The 22482-nt window shown below is 39.3% G+C and overlaps 1 protein-coding gene across 5 annotated transcripts in view; it reads left to right on the forward strand.

Annotated features, from left to right (window-relative positions):
• The window catches only part of ZMIZ1 (zinc finger MIZ-type containing 1), a 430047-nt gene that overhangs the window by 143178 nt on the left and 264387 nt on the right, over positions 1–22482 (forward strand). For 4 of the 5 annotated variants that reach the window (XM_063307691.1, XM_063307693.1, XM_063307694.1 and 1 more), the window contains exon 3: positions 7171–7284. The gene's annotated coding sequence lies outside the window, so the exon portion shown is untranslated. The remainder of the gene's footprint in view (positions 1–7170; positions 7285–22482) is intronic. The other variant, XM_063307692.1, reaches the window with a different exon arrangement.

Genomic DNA, 22482 nt, shown 5'->3' on the forward strand with positions numbered 1-22482 from the left:
GAATAGGTGTGCAAGGGATAGGCATAAAGGGCAGATGCGTGAAGAGCAAGCCACCAGAGACAACCAATACTTTGAGCTCGCCGCCCCATCGGAAGAGTCCTTACCTGTGTCGGAAACCTCATCTGTAAGCTGGAGGGGAATCAGTGCCTATGTTTCCTATCGTAGAGGACCTGCATCCTGCACCTGCTGCCACAGAGGATCTTCTCCCTGCCGAATCCAGCAACCTCAGCCTCGCGTCCAGCTTCGGACCTCAACCGCCACCATTCTGCATGTTTCAGGCATGCTCCCAGCCTTGCTCCAAGCTTCCAGCCTTGCTCCTGATCTCCAGTCCAGTTTTATCATGCTTCCAGCTCCCAGCCTTGTGCGGGATCTCCAGTCCAGTTTCATTGTTCTTCTAACTTCCAGTCTTGCCCAGGATCTTCAATCTAGTCTAGCCGTGCCCAGCATTGTTCAGGAACTTCAGACTTACCTTGTTGTGTTCTGGGTTCTCAACCTTGTCCAGGACCTGCAGTCCAGTCCAGTCATGTTTCGAGCTCCCTGCCTAGTCAAGAACCTCCAGTCCAGCCTAGTCACATGCCAAGCTTCCAACTTAGCCTGGAGTCTCCAACCAAGTCCAGTCTTGTTTCGAGTTGTCAGCTTTGTCCTGAGTCTTCAGCCCAGTGTACCCAGTTCAGCCTGGGTTGCCCAGTCCAGTCCAGTCCTGCCTTCAGAGCCAAGCCTTGCCCAGCTCAGTCTTGCTTAGTTTCCATGTGCCAGCCTAGTTTGGGTGGTGTTTCAGATCGTGGACACCCGTCTCCAGTTCCAATTTTGCCACATGCCCTAGCTTCTTCCAGTTTCCCAGCTTCTGTCAGCAAATCTTGCCTAGCTGTTTTGCCACAGTCTCCTCCTGCAAACTTGCCGGTTTTCCCATTGTTGCCAGGGTGGTCTTGATTAGAACCAGCCTACCTCATTGATCACAAGGACTTATTATTGTAAATAGTTGTATTAATGAAGAGTCGTTTTGATAATAATCCTGCCTGGCCACCTCATAGTCTGAACAGGTCCCTACAGGGAGACTTACAAATGTTTTAACTGTGAATATATTGACATTCTGGTTTCAGAGAGGTTATATTCTTTCTGTAGCTTCTTGTAGGACTTCAGAGTATAATTAGCAAATAACTGATCAAGGGTATTTTCCTCTTTGTAATGCTATACGTGTTGGGGTTCATGTTTCTCATGTTCAACATCTACTTGAAATTTTTGGATTTTGTGCTCCTGATTTGTTGATGATACATACTCTCTTGTCCTCCACATGAACATCCAAGGAGATACTCAGATTCTAAATTGGTAGAATGATGTCAGAAATGGTCTGGATGAGGACAAATACACTGAAGCTTAATTCAGACAGGTCAGAAAGATTTCTGGTCAGTTGAAAAGTTAATCTGAAAATTGGATTCACAGATCAAGTGTGCTTTTGGTCTGAGACTTCGACAATTTTAGATTTTTGCAATTCACAGTCTTATGGGTTTCTAGCCTGATGCCTTAACCGCTACACCAAACTGGCCTTCTCACAAGTACATTAGCATAATTTAAACTATCCTGATTTTTAGGTCTTTGGCAACAGTGATATGGCATTTGTAGAGGAAAAAAAAGTCATTATGAATTCCCAGCAAAAGTGAAATAAAGGATGCAGAACTTCAAATTCAAAGGCAAAAAGGTGCTTCCAAGTTTTAAGGATCTGGATGGTGGGAAACAGGCTGAAGCTGAATCCAAGCAAGAGAGAGTTGGCTGGCTCCCCTTGTCTTCAATGTGTTCTTTTGCAGTGGTGGTGGCATTCTCCTTGAGAGAGCAGGTCTCCAACTTCTGGGGGGAAGTGGTCCTCATAGACTCATGGCTACCACTAGTGCTTTGCCTAGCTCTTTCTGGTGCACCAGATGCAGTCTTACTTGGAATTCGGAGGACTTTGCAACAATAACTCTGGTTCTCATCACTGCCCAGTTGGACTACAGTAATTGTTCTACCTGTGGTGGCCTTGAAATGCTACTTGGAAAACACAGCAGCTTCTATATTAACTGGCAGGAGATGCCATGAGCACCTGTGCTGCAGACCTTGCATTGGTTGCCAATAGGTTTCTATGTGCAGTTTCAAGCCTTACATAGCTTGGCACTGTGATATCTCCAGAATTGCTATTTTCTGCTAGGATCACCCCATTATTGAGTCATTATTGAGGCCAGGAGGAGGTCCTTCCACATTATGGAATGGTCTCATCTGGGAAATAAGACTTTCCCTGACCTTGTTAGCATTTCACAAGCAGGTTAAAGTAAAAGCTAAGGGCTCTTAATTAGCTGGAATGTATATAATTATCATTATATTTTTATACGATTAGATATATACTACTCTTAGTTTAATTTTGGCTGGATTTTTTTTACTTTCATATGTATTGTATGTGGATGTTTTATGTGTGTACTACCAAGAGTCACATGACTGGCAGTATAAAAATCTAAAAAATAAAATAAATAAGCTCCTTAAGCCAAATGCATCTTTTCCTAGGATTGTTGTATGGATGGCAGCTGCAGTATCCTGATAACTGATGCAGATGCTTTAAAGAGTTGCAGACAGGTGTAACAGGTGTGCCTCTGCGCCCTCTGAATCTGAAGCCTGAATAAGAGAATTTATAAGAGTCTATAAGAGAATACAAAGGAAAAGAGAGGATATACTATTGAATAAAGAACAAAAATAACTCTGCTTACCCCTTTTACTTGAGCTGATATTTGGGATAATGTTGCAGATTTGTTCAGGGATCCAAATTTTTCAGAGTTTCTCTGTGAAGGCTGCAAATTGGATTTAAGTTTGCATTACCCATGCCAGCTCTCCAAAGCCAAAAGCTTCCTATCTCTAGAAAGATTGGTGAAAAGAGTAAGTCACTTACATACAGTAAGCCCCATAGTTGTACTTAGAACTTTAAGCAATAAAGCTGAAGTCCTCTTCTGTTTCAGGTCCATATGAGTTCTATTCCCAAACAGCAGTAAGAACTTAAATGTTACCAAGGCTAGACTTTCAAGTACCTACAGCATCAATGGATGCTTGTTGACTGTCAAGCAGATCCTGCTGCTTGGATCATGGGCAACAATTACCCTTGTTTTTCAAGATGAGCTGGTTTGGGCCACTCTGTTGGATATACAACAGATTTGAGTTGCATCTAAGTTTGTACAGGATGTAGGGCAACCTTTCTCAGCCTTTTTACCCTGGAAGATCCCTTGATATAATTTTCAGATCTCTGAGAGTTCTGCATGGAAATTGCAAAAAAAAAAAAAATGAAATCTGCACAATACAGTTCACTTCTTAACCACACAAGCCACATTTTACAACATTTACAACAATAACAAAGTGGTAGACGGGTGAATCGTGGTGAGTAAAATTTCCTGCCATTGTGATCACTAGCACTGCAGGGTGCACAAAGTTAAAAAAAACAATGCTTATTTTTTTCCCAGTCATGATCTCTCATGGAATCTCTAGTAACCTCTTGCAGAACATTAAGGTTCAGTGGAAATCTGTTGAGAAAGGCTGATGTGGGGATTTATAGGTCTATATTATCAGTGCAAGTTTCCATAACCAAATGTTAAATATTCCATCAGCACTTCTGCTTAATAATTCCAAAGGGACAACTGGTTTGGACCTAAGCAACTTGGGGATATTTTTATGTTTCCTTCTGTTCTTTTCTCTACATTTCTGACACATTGTTGAGTTTGTAACAACCTATGCCACCATAGTCTACTATGAAACTCTCTGCCAATGCTCTATTGCTTTAAGAAAGGACAGCAGATCTGGATCTTCTAAAGATACCCCAAATATCTTGTCACATAGTCCTGCTTGCCTTATTGAATAGGTAGAACTGTTTAGTACAATGTATCTCAGTTTCTTCCCTGCAAGGAGTGGATGGTCTGGTGTAATTAATTATTGGTTAGACTGTGACAGGGAGACTGTGGGTCTAGTCCACTGCTAGCCATGGAAACTCACTGGGTGATTTTGAGTCAGCTACTCCCTCTCAGTCCAGCCTATCTCACAGATTTGCTGTTGCCAGGGTCAATGAAGGGCAATCCCCATAGAATTTGCCTTGCAGTCCTGGAGGGAAAATGGGATCTAATAGTCCTCTGTTGGTTGTAAGCAGTCACCAACAGACATGCAATGACCCAGTACAACCCTTACCCAAAGCCATAATAAGATTTGTTTGGGTTTGTTAAGTGTGTTTCTTGAATGTCACTCTGATACACTGAACCATGCTTGATAGCATAGTATTTTGTGTGAACCCAGCCCATGGTTTATCAACAGTTAAACCATGGCTTACCATGAAACACATGCAGAAAGCAGGAATCATATTTGGTAGCCTGGCCATCTTATCCACATGCTGAATAGTCAGCCAGGATTTCTCCAGCAATCATCAAGACTTAGCACACTCCTAAACGAGTCCCATCTCTTGACATTGTCGTGGAGAAGCCAGGTTGCAGTATGAACAGATTCCCAGATCCCTTTCCAGTGAGAACAGCTGAAGTCCTCACAAGGCAGCTGTTTTTTTGACATTTCGAAGTGAGAGTAAATTGGAAAGGAGTAAACTGCTGACAGGAAATAAGGAAGGACCTATGACCCAGCTTGCTTTTGTCTTTCTAAGCTGTGACTCCAAGCAGCAAATGTGGGGAGATTTGAGTTTGGTAGCCCAGGATGGAGGTCAGCCTAGGCTGGGGAGCAAAGGCTGAGCCAGGGTTTGTGACCCTTTCCTACTCAATGTGTCCCCTAGACTTTTGGCTGGAGAACTGGTTCTAATGTTGGACTCTAGCTGGACTCTGAAGTTGGATGGAAAGGCTGTTTTCAAGAGGGTTGTCAGGAAAATATTTTACCACGCTGAGGGGCAACGAGTGAAACTGATACTCTTCTGAATTCTGAGGGTCAGCTGCACAAACTGCCTGTAAAATATACATTTCTCAGCTTTTATGTTTAGTGAGTAAAGTCTACAGGCCAGGGTGTGAATTCCCCAGCCAGGGGACATGATTTCAGAGAGGTGTCACTCAGTTTAAATGCTGTTGTTGATGCCTTATAATTGATTTAGCTTAAGAAAACTTACAACCAAAACTCAATAAATGTGCCCTTTTGAATTACTGGTTAGCTGTCATGTTAGTAACAACTGCTGTTTATTCCTATTTCCGATTTTTTTTTAGTATTTCATTCCCTATTATAGTAATATCCCATTAGCAAAATAGTGTGAAAAATAAGGAAATTCTATTCTCTAATGGTCTGAAATCCTTCTATTTAGCAGATTCATCTGCCAATTAAGCTAAAGTAAGTTTGCAGATCTACAGAGAAGTTTCCTTCCTTCCTTCCTTCCTTCCTTCCTTCCTTCCTTCCTTCCAATATGTTCTAACCATAAGAAATTAGATTGATGTCACTCTGATTTAGGCTTTCTTTCATATATAGATTGGTTGTTTAAAGTGTATTCAAGATCTGTGAAATGTGAATGCATCTCACTGGGTTCTTCTACTCCAGTGATGCCTAGGAGATGATGGAAGTTCAGATTTGTGTGCATCCTGTGGTTAATGAAGGGAGAAATATAATTCGCTATAGTCTAGTTCTTGTATCTTTCCTCCATTCCATTCTCCTCCCCAAAAGAAGAGAACCATCTATTGTGAATGACATACTGTAAATATACCTCTTGATTGCTTGAGCATTTACCTAAAATGTAGATCATTTTCTGGGCTATTTTCCAGGAGTGTCTAGAAGCCAGTTCGTGTTAATTGCCTGGCTGTAGTCTTTGCTGCTATCTATAGTTGTTTTAAAAGGGAGGGAATTTTCCATAAGCTCTTGATATCAGTTGGCTAGAGATCAATTTTCACATTACAGGAGCATGTAGTTGGCATTTTCCATGCTTCCATCCTGTTCTACCCTAATGTGAATGCTATTCTTTACCGATATTTGGATGAAGTTACTGACACCACTGTGAGTCTTCTAAATCAATCCTGTCACTTCCACGTGGTTTCCATACTTTTTTTAAAATACAAGCACCATGAGAGAGATGGCCATAGAAATAAAACCCCTCTGATGTAAGAACTGGGTTACTGACATATTTCATACCTTAGTTTATCTAAGTTGAATGTTAAAGTCTTGATGACTATGTGTCCGTTCTCCTGCAGTTTTCTTGACAACAGTATAGAAGTTGGGTTGCTATTGTCTTCTCCTGGGATGCTTTTTTGACTTTCTCAACTAGCCTATAGCGCTGGAATATCCTGGTGGTCTCCCATCCAAGGCTGTTCAGATTTTTGAAGATCAAGATTGGTTAGGTGCTAACACCTACTTTATAACTACAGTGAAATGAAAAACACAAAGCTTGGTGACATCAAGGTAATAGAAGAGTCTGGAACTGGCTTGCAGATGATACTGACAAGAGATGAAGGTTTCATGGAGGTTTGCGGCCAAGCCGCAGTAGAAAACTTTCTGACTAGTGGTTCTGATTTGGCTGTAAGAATCTGAAGAGCTTCACCCACTGCATTTTCAATATGCGCAGAGACAAAACAAACAAACAAAAAAGTACAACCACAGATATATTTTAAAGCACGTATACATTCAGTGTCAGACAAAGCCAGAGTCTATTGCTTAGTAATGTACAAAATGGCCTTTGGAGAATACCATTTAATAAACGTTGGAAATGTATTTTAACAATGCACGTGTGACCAGTTTGAAAAACAGAGAGGACATCTACTCTTTCAAGCAGTTTACTCATATGGGCAATGGAACAATGGGAAATTCAAGCAGATAGAAGCTCTCCTTCTGGGAAAGAAAAAAAAGAACATGGCCCTTTTCTCTCACAGATGAAGAATCATAGTTTAGAAAGAAAATTAAAGGAAGAATTTGAAAAATTCTACCATACTCTTTCAATTTCATGGCTTATCACCGGAAAAATCTTTCTCTTATAGGAAGTTGAACAGAAAAATAGTCTTTGCTAACATGCTGTAACTGTAAGGAAATCTAGAAGTAAGGTTCTAATCACACTATCTTTAAAAGTTGGGGGGATGGTATTGAGAAAAATCACATGCTTTGCTAAGATTTCTTAGAGGACTATTGTGGAGTTCAGTACTGCTTAGCAAGAGACATCGTTCACATGAATAAATGGAAAAAAAAAACTTTTTTTTCCTTCTTCTCTTCCAGAAAGAATTTGAGGAATTTACTGTACAAGATCACATTTGCCTTTCTTAACAATAGACAAGTGGAAAAGACAACTCAAACCAGCAATTTTATTCCTAAATGGTGAGCCATCTAAAGGTAAAGGTTCCCTTTATACTATCATCAACAATGATACAGAATGTAATTTTATTATGTTGCTTTATTACCTGTGTTCAAATGTCTACAGAAATTACAACTGGTAGTAACTGTTATTAGCATTATTTGACAATTGTTATTACTGTTATTGTTAATAACAATACAATTGTTATTTAGAAAAATCATTTTCTAAAACCTAATATTGGTAATGTAATTTTTAATTAATAATTTGTTTTTAAATAATATATGGGCTTTTATTGCCATTGATGGATATTGCTGCATATCAGATGAAGGGCATTTTTTACATTAACCTTCCACCGAGGCTTGCAAATAACACATTAGTCCCCGTTTGAAAGAAAAGAATAGTTTGTACAAAATAGTTTGTTGCAGACACAATGACAGACCAAGAAATTTAAGCTTCCAGTTTCTCCCTAGAAAAAGGAAAGAACTAGGAGAAGAAGCTATTGAAACTGAAGATTTGCCATTAATCCTTGTGATGATAGTTTGTTATGTTTAAATTAACCCCGAGAGAATCTGAAGATTATCAAGTTCTTTATGGCATTGTTATTGATAAATTGTGGAATGTTCAGGGCCTGCTTTAAAGATTATCTTTCCTGCACTACAATTTTGTATTTGGGCAAATGTTTCTCCTTTTTTGTTTTGAGTCTTACCTTGCTCATGGTTAGCTTATGAACCATGACATTTTACTGGCCACAGCCAGAAAAAGAAGCTGAATTTGGTCTAATTCTGTTTGGACAGTTTTGAATCTCTTGGTCCACCAGAGACAAAGGCAGAACCTCCCTCTGTTTCCTACTAAAGGCAAATGTAAGACATGTTCAGTGTTGGTCTGCAAGAAGGGTAAGGAGGAATAATTAGTAGAAGGGAACTTACTGACTAAGGTATATAAGGGCCTAATTCTGCTAAGAATGAACTCATCTTTTGAGACCAGCCTCCTCAGAAGCTGATGCTTTCATTGTTCCTTTGTTTGGAGCTGCATGATACCTTTCAAGAAAGAGACACAAAGGGCAAGACCATCCTGTTTCCTGTGGTTTAGTATTAAATCGTCTTCATGCTTCAGTTGAGTGCGCTGGCTAGGAGTCTGCAGATGGTTTTAAGGCAATTCATCTATTTATCTTCCTACTGCCTCTAAGTTACCTTGAAGCAAAAGAGGATGGTTGCTAAGCAACTGCTCACATGCTTTCTCCAGCTTCTAAGATAATCATTAGACCAGCTGTCTGAAAGAGGAGAACATCTGCAGAAGAGGTGTTAGATCTGGCTTAATATGCTGACCCTCATAAATATGTGGGCCTAATGGTAAGCTAGCATGGAAGCCTGTCTTGCTACCCTTCTGTGAAATTCAAGGAGGTTATTTTTCTCTTCATTCCTTTCTCCCATATGTTTATTCCTCTTAAACCTGGAGGTTTCACTCTGACTTTCATTTTATTTATGGCAGTGAACGTTTGTCCTTGTAGTTAGTATCTGTCCTGGAAAGTAATGAACTAGTATGGAAAGATAAATTCTGTAGACCAGCTGTGTTGTAATTTAAACTCCTATCCCAGGAGTATCTGGTATACAGCATTTATTGTATTTTATTAATTAGGGTGATAATTGATGTACTTAAGGTACCTATCAATGTTTTTAAAGACATGAACCTATGGAAACAGTCAGTTGACTGGGCATCTTAGCCTTGTATATATTACAGTTTAATCATTTTTAACATTAAGAGCAGCTTTATGCAAAAGAAAATAGAAGAAATTTTGTGTATAAATTCTCTTATTTATCAGGCAGTCGACAAACCAAGCAATTTTCATCTCCCTTTTAATTGATTAAATAAATAAATAGATTTAAAACTAAAATACATGCTAACATAGATGCTTTCTTGAGGCGCTGAAGAAAATGCACGTTTACTTTAACCAAAAACAGAAGGCTAATTTCTGTTTAGTTTCCAGTTAAAATAATGTTCCAGAACCAACAAGGCTTGAAAATAAATACTTTGTTGTAGATTCAGTTATGGTAGTGTAGGGAATAAAGAGGATGGCCTTGAAGGCCAGAGGGAAGATCTGCTGTCAAGGCAATGATCGCATAAATTAAATTTTAGCCCAGGCCAAGAAAGAAGTTTGCAAAAATGCCTCAGACAGCAATACCTGCCACCCTCAAATTCTCATGAAGATAAAAGAGGGAGGAAAGGTATCACATTCAGATTTGCAAGATTCTGTTTCTATAGCTGTTCTAGTAAAAGTAGCTTTAGACCCATGTGGTGTCTTTTTCTTAGTCTTGTATACCTGGTAAGGCTAAACGTAAAGACTCAGGCAGGACATAGGCCAACTTCTGCTATGGAAAGATACTTCAATCTCATTAAATGCAAAACAAACTCTTCTCTTATTATAAATATTTATTTTCTCATTTGTATAGTAATGTTTGCCCCTTATCCTCAATTTCTGAACATTTGTTCTTAATTGTCTTATTATCTTTCCTATAGCGTACTCCTGTATTCTTAGTTTTAACTTTAGGATTAATTCAAAGCTCTGTCATAGAGCTCATTTATGCTTTACTCTGCATAGCCTATGTATTGCTCCTAACCTATATCCCTTTTTTCTATTCTATTTTTCCTCTCTTACTTATTTCCTTACACTGATATTTCTCTCTTTATCACTATTGCTTTACTTTAGCTCTTCTGCCCTTAAGTCTAATTTATAACTATACCTCTTAGTATCATAGCTTACATTATTTCTGTTTCTCAGTCCTATATTTCTTTATGGCACTTTCTACATTCTCATGGCTAATACTCTACTCTCCCCTATCCTCAAATTTATATAGCCATCTCTCTAACAAAAGGAACTTTGGATAGCAACTTCCTTGTTAATTTCAGATGCTGGGTTGTGTCCTTTCCAGCTGACTTGCTTGCCAATGCTTGGTACTGGGGATCTGGTGTCATCTGGAACACACTTGTGGCTAGCTGCTTCCAGCTCCTTAGGTGGAGAATAATCCAAGGCTGTTTGTGTACAGTTCAAATCCCTAGTTTTAAAGCTGTAAAGGAAGGTTTGCCCATTCACAAAGTGGCAATGCCTTCCTTAATCCGAAAGCAGAATGATAAGATTGTTCTCCAGTCATCCTCCAATCCTTCCCATGAAGATATTCTCTATGGCCCCAGCTTACTTTCCAGTTTCATTTCAAGCAAACTATTAAGCCACACCTACCCGCTATTTTTATTTCCTAAGTGTATTTAGAGTGCCTGTCCCTGTAGGGCCCAGAAGCAAACTTGTTAATTTAATATATTTATCTTTGAATTCTGAAAAAGAAGTTAAGCAGAAAGAGGAGGCAGGATTGTCTAGGAAGATGTCTGTAGCCACATCATTGGCCATGGTCCCCCTGATATAAGGAATCCTCTTATTTCTAGGCCCTTAATACCCATTGCTAGCAGAAAGCTATAGGGAGGACGTTCTACCCAATTAGGTCCTATCAAGTCTGGCTGTTGGAGAATGCATGGAGAAATGTTCTTCATCTTGGCATGTCCCCAACAGTATCCCATAGCTCTTCCAAGGACAGTCCTGCAATTCCTTTGATCCCATCCACCTCCTTATCCAGCGTTGTCCCTCCTTCTTCTGTCTCTCTCAACCTTACCAAACAGCTGTTTCTCTATTCCTCCGTTCCTTTGCATATCTATGTATAAGACAAGTCTGGAGTAACATGTCAGCGGTGTAGAGACTGAGGTGGCTGCCTAACTCAGTACATTGCTGCACGTGAGCTTGGCTCTCTTGGGTTTAAATACATCTTGTTATAAAAGGAACATGACAGACAGCAGCATGATCCCTGACGTGTTGATCTTCTTCCTGGAACTGCTTGCAGTGATTCCCTTATCCTGAGATCATCCCTCTAGAGTGCTTCTAAGGACACAGCAGTTCCCAGTCTGTTGTGGAAAACCACACTAAAGGAGGTACAAATGAACCCTATGGGATTCTTTGTGCTCAGGAAGGAAGAGTTTGTGCCAGTTGGTTGGACTTGACTTTTCTCATTTTTCCCCCCATGATCTGTAACGTGACTGCTCACTCCCTTTTGTAAACGAAGTTATTCTTTGTGTGTGTGTGTGTGTTTTTTACTTCCAGTAAAAAGAGGCAGCTTTACTTTTCATGTAACGCTTGAATACTTAGGGGAAGCTTAAGCAGGATTTAAAATAGCCTGTTTGAGTTAGAGTGTAATAGATCTTTGCTTTGTTTAGTTTAGCAAGCTATCTTTGCTAGTTTAATATATCTAGATTGATTTGAGTACTTGGTGGAGAACATAATTATAAATGGCTATGTGTGGTCCAAAGAGTTGGGCACCAAAACCTGACTATTAGCAGAACTGCAGAAGGCTTTCTGGTGATGTTACAGTGTCATCATAAGGAATGGGATTGAATTTTTCTGAGGAATGCAGGTTAAGGTGGGAATGGAAATGGAAGATACATGGAAGGCAAACAGCTCCACCACCATCCTTACTCTTGTCCCAAATCTGCAAAGCCTTGAAGTGAGTGGCATCTAGGATGGAATGGTGCCACTTCTTAAAAAGGGAGTTGGGAATTCAAAAGAGGGAGAGAAGGAATGAAGTTATATGTGAAGGAAATGTACACGTGTTTAGAGATATGGAATTTGAGCACATGCTTCCAGTCAAGAGCATGTGGGAAAGAACATGAGGGAGTGGATACAACAATGGCATTATTGTGGAGCATGTGCTAATGGCCTGACAAGCCAGCCTCTTGGATAATCCCGTCCTGGAGCAGATTACAGAAGCTAAGACACGATGTAAGAGTAATAACGGGAGACTTCAGCTACCGAGTCATCTGTTGGAAAGCCAACTTGGCCAAGAGTGCAAGTCCTGAAAATTCCTTAGTGATCTTTCTGATTCTTTCATTTTCCAAAAGGTTGAAGAAGAGACAAGGGAATAGGCTGTTCTAAATCTGATCTTACTCAATTGAGAACAGATTCAGTTGCCTCAGAGACACTGGATTCTTCTTTGTTGGAGGTATTTAAACAGAGGCTGAATGGTTATCTATCAAAGATGCTGTATTAGTGATTCCTGAACTGGGCAGGGATTGGAGTAGATGGTCTGCAAAGTCTCTTCCAACTTGCACATTCTGGATGTGCTGGAGAGCTACAGATTGGCTGCAGAGGTAGGCATAGGCAAGACATGGCTTGCCAACTGCTGATATAAATTAAAACAGGGAAAAGTGAGCTTGGTGGTTTTATTTTTATGTATGCCTTTTGGGGTTTGGTTTCTATTTTTGGCATTGCTTAATTTAGATTTTGTGTTTTCCGTGATGTGTTGGTGTATACAGCAAGCACAGATACAATAAATGGCCTGGCCCAGTTATGTTTTATAATTCTGTGATTGAATTCATTTTCAGTCATGGTAGCTGGATAGCAATGTTGAGAGTTATCTATCTGTTCTCCCAGGAATTTGATTCCCATGCTTTCTCGAGGTAGGCAGCTGATCATCTTAACGCTGTGATATCTAAAACATTGTCTTCTGCAGATTCCAACACATCTACAGTATGTCTTGAGATGCATACATGTTCTCTGCCTTTGTTGTCTTCCATTAAAATTCCTCTCTATACCATCTATATATAGTCACTTCTCTGGACAATTAATTTCCTACCTCCCAAGTCTGTTTTTCCTTATGTACCATCTACAACTGGTCTCTCACAAACTGGACCAGAAAGAAGATACGTAGATCAGGTTAGTTTCACAATTTTCTCAACATTTTTCTCCCAACTACTTTCAGTAGACCTTCACACTAGTTGAATTCCTTCTTTTAAGTGTTAACGCCAAGAATGAAATTCACGCAATCCTCTTAACTTAAAACTTTGTCAGTGGCAACCGAGCCTTGCATATGCACTCTGTATGCCTCCTCTGAATGGAGTCATAGATAAACCATTCTGAAACAGTAGTTGTCCCATCTGAATGAGCACCTTATTTATTTATTTAGTTCATATGCCCCCTGACTCCCAGTGACTCAGGGTGGTACACAAGTTTAAAAAAAAAATAGGCAAGGAAAGAAAAAGAGTAAAAGATGACAAAAACTGGACAGGAATGGAAAAGAAACAGACCCACACAACCCAAAAGGGACTTCAGTCACCCTCGTCAAAGGACTGGGCATAGAACCAGGTCTAACACAGTGCCATAATAGTACTCTTTCAAAAAAATTAAAAAATGCTGGGTGGCAGCAGAAGTGGGAAGGATCTCATAGGAGAAATGGACAACAGAATGTGACATGACACACACACCCCTCACACACCAAGCATCCATTTGGCAGCCCCTAGGATATCCTGGGGGCTGAAGCCAACATTTCTACCCTGTTCTTGTGACTTTAGTGGTGTTTGCAAGGGTGAAAGAATGGATGCTTACACAGCAGAACTTTGAAGGGCATTTTGTAGATCCAGCTGAGAGATTCCGAAGAAGAGAATCACCTTTCCACCAATTCTGACCATTCCCTTCATTGTCCACAAAATGCCTTCTGAGCATGAAAAGAAGCCCATTTTGCCAAGGTAAGGTGACCAGTAGGCAGATTGGCCATACCTTTGAAAGGGAACACATTGCTTCCATTGGGCAAAGTGCCAGGTCAATAAGGGGCACATCTCTTTAGAGTCCCACTTCATGTCAGATGGGTGCACAGACATTTCCCCCCAGTCTGGGCAAAGCAAGTGCCTACATCCCACAAGGTCCGACCTTCCCATTTTAGCCCACCCAACTCCAAAAAACAGGTTGAAAAGCCTGGATCCTGCTCCCTCCAGCAAATTTAATGACATCACTAGCTATGCTTAGGCAATCAGATGAATGATTGAATGCCTGAATGAATTTTTCATGACAGCAAATGCCAGCAACTTGAATTATTATACAGGAACTCAGACATCTGGGAATAAGATCTTCAGAATAAAGGATAATGCACTAAACTTTGGGGGGAGCTGGATAATCCCTCTTGCTGGTGTGCCCTTGTTATTGTTGCTGCCGTGCAAAATATTGCCACTTTACAGATAGTAGCAGATTGCTGATCTGAAAATAAAAGGGCGAGTAGAATTCATCTGGGGGACCTGGAATGTTTACCAAAAGGGGCTTAACAGGCATATTACATAGGTCCCTGTAAAATTTGCAATATGGCAAGAAATGCCCAATTCTTTCATGCCCTCTTTTGTGGGAAGAGTACATGAACTTCACATATGGGATCTTAGTACCTGTGCCCTCCAGGAGAGCCCTGGAGTGGTTAGGCTGTTCCAAGGTGGGAAGATATTTAACTGGCTGCAGAATAGTGCTTCATGGTGAAGGTAGAACCAGTGTCTGATAAACTGTACAACTATAAATAGTATTAAATTGGAAGCTGTATTGTTTAAATATAGATTATTAATGAAATGCCTTTTTATAGCTCTTTCACTGAATACATTTTCTCTTAAGGTACAAAAAAGAAGAAGAAGAAGTACCAAGTTAATTTGCACTGTTATGTCAATTCTGCTTAAATTCAATCAAGCTTTTTTTTTTTTAAATGTTTTCTCCACATTAATTCCCATTTGATTTGTCACCTCTTGTTAGGTATTTAAAGCTTTGCTCGGTGATTTTACCCTCATCTGATTGGCTTCACCTGAAATTGAAGGCCCTCCTATTATGATGAATTAATTTGATTTTCATTCAAGCTGGGATTACTTTAATAATGATGAATTGCACAAAGTTTGGAGCCTGTCAATTCCTACAGTGATAATGAGCAAGGAATAAAAAGTAATGGAAAAAACAGATTGGATAGTGAATTACTGCACCTTTCTTTCTTTTTTTTCAGCCTTTGTAGATTGGCACCTTGTCATCAGGAGAATAGTCAGCAATATTTATTAAGATAAGCTCCCTATGGACTGGAGTAGGAGCTATCTAAAATTATGGGTGTGGAGCTTTTAGACTCATAGAATTGTAGGGTTGGAAGGGACCTTGGAGGTCTTCTAGTCCAACCCCCTGCCCAAGGCAGGAGTCCTCAGGCCATATGTAGCCAACATTAAGTTCAGTGTTTCCTGTTCTCTCACCTTCTGTTCAAGAACACACTTTTTTATATTTTACTTCTGGTTGCAAAGTGCACCACAGACATCAGGAAAATGCAGATTTCAGTGCGCAGTGTTTTCTCATTCTCTTATTAAATGTGAGAATATATTAAATGCTTCTCAATATTTAGATGGAACAATTTCTCATCATTCTCTTGACTTTGTTGGAATGGAAGAAGTTTGGCACTGCCCTCCACGCCTTGTAGGTGGTTGGCTTGAGCTGATCACCAGAGGCAAGAGCAAGGGTAGAATTGCTGGGTAAGAGACCAAGTGGCTGGGCAATGGAAACTGTCCTATCATTTAGCTATTGTCAGAAAGTTGAGTTCTTGTTCACACTGCAAGGATTCTGACACCCTTGTTGCCTTCTACTGGGCAACACTCTTTTTTTCCATATGAGTAGAAGTGGTAGGTTAGCAAATTTATGCTCTTAAGTATCACAAGGTGTGATGCTTTTATTGTTTTGTTTTTGAACCACACTCAGTTTGGACAGAAGAGTTACCTTCTAGAACAGTGCAGTAGGAAAAAAAAAAGAAATGTTGCTCCTTTTGCTCCTAGAATATTAAATAATATTGCCTACTGGGTTAAATTTGGTGGTCTGAAGGATGTTTTGCAGAGGAAGAAGCTATCTTGAATTGGCTTCTGAAGGATCATCTTGGTATTTCTTTCCTTTTGCAAATATTCTGATTTTTTTTTTTTTTGGTAAATCATAAGGATTGGAAATGTGGGTCTTGTTGTTTGTTAACCACTTGATCATAAATAAGTACTTCCAAGTTCTAGCAGCCACCAAACCTGTTGACCAAACCTGTAATTATTTTATGCAGCTTGTATTATGTAATTAACAACTCTGCTCATTTAAAAAAAAAAAAAAGATTAAGTATCTGGAGTGGAATTCTTACATTCATCCTTTCAAACCTTAATTGGGATGAAGCGGGTTTCTCCATACACTGAAATGAATTCACACGGACCTTAAATAGTAGAACCTTGTTCATACAACCTTAAATAAATAACCTGAATCGTTGGCCTTGTGGTATGGATTTCCCCTTTGGGGAAGCTATTGGAGAATAAAAATCCTAGTGTTGATATTTTTGTCCATGCAAGGTGTGCTCAAAGTGATATTAAGCTTCAGGAATTCTGGACTTTGAAGTCAACTCAAGGTAATTGTACAGTCAAGGATAAGAGAGAAAGGCAAGATCAGTCTTTTTCTGCTTCATACTATCCATAAATAAATGCCTCCGTAACTAAATAGAGACTAGATGCATGCATTGTGCTAAGTCACAGTTTATTTAACCAGGATGGTTTGCCAGGTTCATACAATCCATTAAGCCAATAACCTTATGTGTGAATGCTACCATTATTACCATTTCCGATTTATATGCCTTCTTAATATTATCACTTGTACCGTAAGCAACTGAAATGCTGTCATCAAGGTCCTTATAGACTAAATTTAGCTGGGAAGCAAAGTAAGAAACTTTCTCTTTCTAACAAAGAATTGGAGAAAGTCACATTCAATTTCAAGTATTTAAAAGGCGGTTTTAAATATTTAGTATTAACCAGAATTTATTAGTCCTAACCAGAATTTAGCATTTGTGCCAGCCTAACCGTTAGTTGTCAGTATGGCTGACATTCTTAACAAGAATGTACCAGTCCTGGGAGGCAAAAGTAATTGCCTATTTAAAAAAAGATGGAGAGGAACAATTATTGCAATTCTCAGACCCAAAACCACTTCTGCAAAATCAGCAAGAAATTTTAAATTTCTGAAATGATGCCATATTCCTGCATTTATTGTCATGCAAATACTAAAACATTTCTCCTATGGAACTTTAAGTAAAGCTGCAGCAGCCATGAAAATAAATCTCTGCAACATTTACTAGCCCACAGAAATGTATTCTACTGCCTAATGAAGCAGCTGTGATTTACTTGGTGGCCTTAACCAAAACAACCCACACCTAAATCCCAAAAAGGACCAGTTATTATTAAGTTTCCTATCTGGTCACCTGGAATGATGCTTCCTTGCCAGAGGTCAAAAGAAGTTCATCCCATTGGCTTTGCACTCAGTGTTTTGTTTCTAGATTTGCCCCGCCTATCGATGCAGGAATTTCTTCTGCTGAAAATTAGCATCATTGTTTCCTGTTGTTTTGAGATGGGCTATGCATTCCAAAATAGATTTAAACCCCTTTGAAAAGAAGCAAAGATTCTCCCATTTTCTCCTCAAAACAAGAGAGAGAAAACAGCCTTGCTTTGTCACTCTCAAAATGAGAAGCATGGCCTCCAACCGTCAACAACGCTCAACTCTAGTTTACAAAGGAGACATTGAGGAATCCATTCAGCTACTTTTTGGACAGCTTATTCTTTCTCAAGTAAATTGGGGAAGCTGCTCAAACAGAACCAATATATTATCAGGTACATAAAGAAAATGTGGCTATTCTCCTGCCTTGGATACTTCATCCAAAATGGTAACTGGTTGACATTTATTTAAGAGGTGGGTTAAAACATATAAGAGGAACATATGCTGAGCTAAAGAAATGTGATAGATGCCCAGAACGATGCTATTTAGAAAGCTGCACGTGTCACAAGATGCATTTAGCCATTGGGTAGATGGCTATTTTTGTCTCTGTCCTAAGTGGTAGTTTGGGGGCGGGGAGGATGACTTTTATTCAAAAATTGGATGTGAGAGAACATGTAAGTGGTGTTCAGTTTCAATTTATTACAGCCATTAGCCAGCAAACAAATATAATGACACACACACAACCCACAAGAAAATGCACACACACCAAACACACTTGTATACAACATTCAGGCTTATTTTTCATGGTGGATCCCCTCTGCAGTTTTGATGCTAGGTAACAAAACTTTGCAACATTATATGCTATAGAAAATGCCTTCTTTGCAAGAAGCAAATCCATGTAAAACTCATCTGAATGATTGAGGACTGTTGCCAAAGGAGAGAAGTAAGTTTTAGATGCATTATCTAACGATCTACAGTATAAAAGAATGTATGTGATAAGTGCATTCTCTTCTATGTCAGTCTTTAGCACAGCTAAGTATGTCACGCAAAGACAGCCATAGAGTAGGCAGAGCATCCAACACTAACTGTAATCTTATGCTGCAACTCTATTCTTTTGCCTGCAGCTTGATGTCTGGAGAACAGTCCTGAACATCACAAATTATAGACTGAAAATAGTCTAGCTTTCTTCTCTTGAACAGGCATAATCTCCTCCTTGACTCAAAATCTTTTATGACCGAGTTTATCACAGAATGTTGCATGTTCAAAATGAGCCTTTCTAATCATGAAGTCAGACCACTGCCAGAACACCCAAATTGGTTTGTTTGCAGGTTGGAACGTTTTACATGCTCCTCGTTTAGGATATTGGCAAGAGATGCTATGTAGTCTTTCACCACTGGTGGAGAAAATGATCTTTAGATCCCACCTAATTTGATTTATTCCTGAGTTTCACCACCTTTGCAACTGAAGAAAAGCTTCAGTCACTTCTTCCTTCCTTCCTTCCTTTGATATCCAAGGTGAAAGATGCGGAGCAAGATTTTATGCCCCTCCTTGAAATAAAAAAAAAAATAACATTTAAGAGTATGAATCTAGATGGTTTACTAAATTAGCTGGCTGGAAGGCAAAGGGAATAGGGTCACTGAGAACTTTAAAGAAAGAATTTAATTAATAATTCATTTAGCTCAGCCCATCATCATCAAGAAGGATCAAGTAAAAAGTCTGCATTCATGGGTTGATGTACATATATGTTAAGGAGTGGAAAACTATATCTTCTGATTACATTTAATCCAATGCTTCCACACCTGCTCATGTTTCAACTCTCTTGATTTTGATTTGTTGCAAGTTTCGTGGGGATTATGTAAATAGTTATTAATGCCATGTGGTTTTAACTAGCAGGGGGAAATTGTGGAGTGAGCCTGCTTTCCAACTGACCTTTATTTTTCTTTCACGTTTTTCAGATTAAGCGGAAAAAAAAACACCTATGACAAGAGTATCCCTTTAAAATAAGCACTATTTGCAAATCAAAGTGTAACTGGCACAAATGGTCCCATTAGAAGAGGTTGCCTGTGCAGGTGATATAAAATAATGATGGTTCAGAGGCCGCCAAAATAAAATCCATCCAAATGAAAGAGAATCAATATATGTGTAGGAACCAAATGCTGTTTTACAAAGTAATGGTTTCTTTTGCTGCTAGAATTGAATCTGGCTTCTGCTTACATCCAAGTTATTGCTGAAACTGTTTTATAATCTGGACTTGTGTGTTTGTGTGTGTATAAAATGACCAATTCCCAAGGCTGTTTTGACTTCATGACCTCCATTGCAATCATGAAGTGTGCTGTAAATACCGAGAGACAGGACACAAACTGTGTAGGAGGATGGTATTAAGATGGTGCACGATTTAATCTTAATTGAACCCAGACAAAAAATTCTTGGTGAGGGTTAGATTTGTAATAGCTGTTCACCTCTTCAAGGGAACTGTTAAAATGTCCCCAATCTCTATGATGGAATCTGAAGGCCCCTGTGGATGTTCTGTTTTCATCGATACAGCGTTCTTTTTGAGGCCAAGGTCATTTCGTGGAACATCTGACTCCATCTTTTCTACATCTGACTCCAGTTCAAAGCACTTTTGGGGTCTGAAGGACCATCTTCCATAATCATCTTCCTAAGTGCTTTTAAAAATCACTTTCGGTGTTAATTTGTATTTTAGGTATCAACCTATTCTTGAGGTTTTCTAGAAGTTTCATGTAAGAAAGACCATGTGTTTTGCTGTGCTTTTAAGTGTTAGAATTTCAGCATTAGAAAGATAGCATTTCAAAACTGGAAAACCAACTGGGTATCTCCTCAGAATGGTTGGTGCACTCTCTTTCGCAGGAGTATCTCTCATTCTGGTAACAATTAGCTGCCTGTGAATCAAACTGTTTACTGGATTAGATTTTAGTTACTTAACTTGTCCTTTTTGTGCATTCCCTGAGCATCCATGCCCACATCTTCCTCTTCTCTAAATTAAAAATTAGTAGTACAGAACATTACTATCCCTTTGTGCTCATGGGCTTCTGAGACATGACAGAAGTAAGGTTGCTACAAGGCAGAAAAAAAGAAATGGACAGTGTACAAAACATTTCAAATTTGAAATGTCCTTGCTACACAGAAATGCAGAGGTGCCATTGACAGCATTAAAAAAAAGAGGCCAGCAATGAAAATTGCCTCGCTTCTTCAGCTGAGTTGCTGAGATTTGGGGATCAAACTGGATTAGACAGCCCAAAATAAGAAAAGACCCTAAAGTGGTTCATGAACAGCTCAAGCCTTGGGTGTAGCTCCTAGAGACTTTCAGAAATTGTTACCAATTTGACATTTTTAATGTGACATGGAGGACATTACTAATTATACTACTGGAGAGTAATCATCTGTGAGGCTTGGGGTTTACATGGGATTTTATGCTATGATTATTATCAATTGTTTGGAGTCTTAGGAGCTGGGTGGTATATATTATTTGAATGTATGCAAATAAATGGGAAATGGAGTTCTTGGTGCTCTCTAAGCTTGGTGGTTTGCTTGCAGACATTTCATTGCCCAGCTAGGTAAACATGACTCATGCTGATGATGTTACCTAGTTGGGTAATGAAACGTCTGCAAGCAAACCACCAAGCTCAGAGAGCACCAGGGACGCCACAGTTCAACCCTGAGCTACAAATGTTATCTTCTGTTGAAGTGAGAAACTATAGGGGTTTGCAACAGATTTTGGCTCCAAAGCATTTGAGTGGAAAACAGGTCTTTCAGTGGGAAATGGAGAAGTTCAGGCACTATGGAAAACGTTTGATCTTGAAACACTTCGAAACTGATCAAAACAGGCCATCTCACTCTTCAACTGGGGCATTTCACAGCTGGAACAGTTTGAATTAGAAACATATTGTACATCACTGTTTAATTTAATTAAAGATGAAATGAAATCTGATTGGGTCTTTGATGTGACCCTGCTCACTACTTTCAGTCTGCAGCTCTTTACACATCATTCCAGAATCAAATATGATGTGGAATAAGACATGTGTTTCTGAGATAGACTATTGGTCTGATCTGAAAGATCAGTGGAGTAATAACTGTTGTAATGGCATAGTAGTCAGATATTGATCTTGGTTAAAAAAAAAAACTCCATCTCTCTGAGAACTTAGCAAAAGATGAATAGAATTCTAGTCAAGATTATTATCTGGGGTTCATTGTTAAAGTCCACCTCCTCCTTCCCCCCCCCCCCCACAAAAAAACCCAGATATAATGAGTGGGCATTTTACATCTTTGAATGTTTGATGGGGGATGAATGGTGGCACAAAGGCTTGGAAGAAAGCTAAGTCTCTGATCCAGACAAAGGTCAAGACCAAGTAGAACGTTGATCTTCATTCTAGTACCACAAAATGGAATGATGAACATTATAGACAGTGGTCCATGAAGTCACGAAGAGTCAGAAGCGACTAAACGAATAAACAACAACAACAATAATGTCATTGGTCTTTTATAGCAGGCATTAATGTTCTGTGGTTCTTCAGATTTTGTTCAGTTACAACTCCCATCATTCTGGATTATGGACAGGTGGTCTCACTTTGCTGGAAGTTGTAATCCAACAACACTTGCAGGGAAATGTTTGCCCCACCAGCTTTATAAATTAAGCAGAAGAAATAGATCCAGTACTGTATGTATACCTTCCCAAAAGGTTTATGGACCAGAGAAAGGAGACCTTGTTGAATAACAGAGCATACTTGAGAGAGAGAGGATGGCAAAAGAGAATAAGATCATTTAGCAGGAGGTGGGAGGCCATGCCAGAAGAAGAATGTAAATAAATCTCAGCACAATGTCCTTTGCTCCTATGATTTGCTTCTACCAAGATGCTCTCTTTCATAATGTCTTCAAAACAGTGTAATAGCATTTAATATTAATTGGAGCTGAGAGCAGCGTGATTCATTATTTAATTTTTTTCAGAAAGCAGAAACCCCTAATCAGATTTAATCTGATCCCTCAATGCCGCATATGCTGTTAGTGCTAAATCAAATAACAATAGTAGCTACAGTTTGAATAGAAGGCATTATCTTGTCTGTAAAAGACAGCTTGGGCCTTGAGATTTCCTGAAATTAAGGAAAGAATCTATGTACAGTAGACCACAATTTTT

Source organism: Candoia aspera, chromosome 6 (genome assembly GCF_035149785.1).
Source record: "Candoia aspera isolate rCanAsp1 chromosome 6, rCanAsp1.hap2, whole genome shotgun sequence".
In the NCBI taxonomy this organism is placed as follows: Eukaryota; Metazoa; Chordata; class Lepidosauria; order Squamata; family Boidae; genus Candoia; species Candoia aspera.